This window comes from Propithecus coquereli, unplaced genomic scaffold (assembly GCF_000956105.1).
Source record: "Propithecus coquereli isolate 6110/MARCELLA unplaced genomic scaffold, Pcoq_1.0 Scaffold572, whole genome shotgun sequence".
NCBI classification, from domain to species: domain Eukaryota; kingdom Metazoa; phylum Chordata; class Mammalia; order Primates; family Indriidae; genus Propithecus; species Propithecus coquereli.
The window spans coordinates 122353-124912 of NW_012151641.1; positions in this window are offsets into that span (position 1 = coordinate 122353).

Below are 2560 nucleotides of genomic sequence, written 5' to 3' on the forward strand. Positions count from 1 at the left end.
GTACAATAAGAGACATTTGCACTGAAAAACAGGTATTGATAGTAAGAGAATATACTTTGCTTTGTGTGAGACGAATTGTTTAAGATTAGAGATTAGAGAAAAATGTGCTCTCTCTGATTCTAACTGATGCTATTTGCTTCTGTGACCGTGCTTGCTTTTAGTTGTTTGTTAAATGTAGTTAATCAGAAACAGGAATAAGAGCAGGAGTGACTCCATGACAGGCTGAACTTCCTGGAGTAGGCCTAAGTTTCGGTTACCTGAAACGATGCTGCCCTTTCCCCGAAATGACGCTGACCACAATTGGCCCCGGCATGAAAATCCCAAGGCTTGGGGCCACTTTTAAAGGAACCAATCAGGAGCCAACACGATCAGCCACTTTTAAAGGAACCAATGAACTAAGGAGGGGAGGGGCGAAGGTGTGCCCAGCCTGTTGCGTGAAACCTGTGTGTCATGTGTAAAACAGAAAAAGGTATAAAAGCTTAACCTCTACCCCAAGGCCGGGTCCTAGCCCTTAGAAGAGGCCACTGTGTTGGTGCTCTGGGACTTGGACCCTAGCTCGAGCTAGCCAATAAACTCCTTTGCCATTTGCAGCCTCGGTGACTCTGCCTCTCTGTTCCTGGGGCCGAGGGGAACCGGCTCTAACAGCACTTAGACGTTTCTGGGTAACTTCCTAGAGAGACTTCGAGGGCCCATAAATCTGTGGTTTGGCGAGCTTAGCAGGTTGCAGGATACGATGGTACACAAAAATCAATTATATTTCTATACACTAGCAATGAACAAAAATGTAAAATTTAACAATAGTGTTTATGTGCTTGCTTTGGCAGCATGTATACTAAAATTGGAATGACACGGAGAAGATTAGCATGGCCCCTGCACGAGAATGACACAAATAAAAAAAAAACAATAGTATTTACGATAGGGCCAGGCGTGGTGCCTCATGCTGGAATCCCAGCACTCTGGGGGCCAAGGCGGGAGCACTGCTTGAGGCCAGGAGTTCCAGCCCAGCCTGGGCAACACAGTGAGACCTCATCTCTACAAAAAGTTTTTTTAATTAGCCAGGTGTGGTGGCACCTGTAGTCCCAGCTACTAGGGAGACTGAGGTGCCAGGATCGGTTGACAAAGGACTTGTATCTAGAATAAACAAAGAACTCTTAGAACTAAACAATAAGACAACCCAGTTAAAAAATAGACAAAAGATTTGAATAAACATTTCACTAACGAAGATAGACAAATGGCAAGTAAGTATATGGAAAGACGTCAACAATGGGGAAATGCCAGTTAAAATCACAGAGATAGTCAGTGTGGCTAAAACGGAAAGGACTGAGGAGACAGCGCGGGGGTGTGGAGGGGCTGGCCTCTCCCGGGCTGCTGGTGGGGTGTGAAATAGCACAAGCACTTTGGAAAACATTGTGACGTTTCTCACAAAGCTAAACGTGCACTCACCCTATGATCCAGCCGTTCCATTCCCAGAATTTATCCAAGAGAAATGAAAGAGCATGCATACACAAAGACTCGTACATGCATGCTCACGGCAGCTTTGTTGAGGCAAAAACTGAAAACATTCCAAATGTCCATCAACAGCCAAACAGGCAAACAAACGGCGGGACATCCCTACAACGGAACGTACTTCTGCCGTGTGGGAATCTTCTCCAGGATGAGGTCACGCTCTGTCGCCCAGGCTGGTCCTGAACTCCTGGGCTCAGGAGATCCTCCCATTGCAGAAACCGCGGGGACTTTCGGCCTGGGTCCCCTTGCTCGTGGCACAGAATAGCCAGTTTCTGGGACAGTGAGGATGGCCAAGGGAGAAAGGAAGGTTTTTTTTTTAGTTCAGGATATTACGGGGGTGCAAACATTTTGGTCACGTGAAATGCATTTGCCTCGCTCAAGCCAGGGCCACAGGGTGTCCTTCCCCCGTGCAGTGCGCCGTCTGCACTAGCTGTGGTCCACCCCCACCCGGCCGGCACGCAGTGAGCATCGCCACCTCGTGAGCACCTCAGTGTTGCTCAGCTAGCACCAGTCTGATGGCGGGTACGTGTGGTGCGTGCTTTTCCATCCTTGCGATACCTCACTTGGAAGGATGGGCTCAGTCTCTACCCAGGATAATATGAGAGGTCACCATTGCTAGATCACCATTGCTTTTATGGCTGAGTAGAACTCCATGGTGTACACAGACCGCATTTTATTAACCCACTCATGTATCCATGGGCGCTTGGGTTGTTTCCACACCTCTGCAATTGTGAATTGTGCTGCCATAAACATTGGCGTGCAGGCCAGGGGGGGTGGCTCACGCCTGTGATCCCAGCACTCTGGAGGCCGAGGTGGGAGGATCACTTGAGCTCACAAGTTCGAGACCAGCCTGAGCAAGAGCGAGACCCCGTCTCTACTAAAAATGGAAAGAAATTAGACAAACAACTAAAAACAGAAAAAATTAGCTGGGCACAATGGCACATGCCTGTAGTCCCAGCTACTCGGGAGGCTGAGGCAGGAGGATCGCTTGAGCCCAGGAGTTGGAGGTTGCTGTGAGCTAGGCTGACACCACGGCACTCTAGCCCGGGCAACA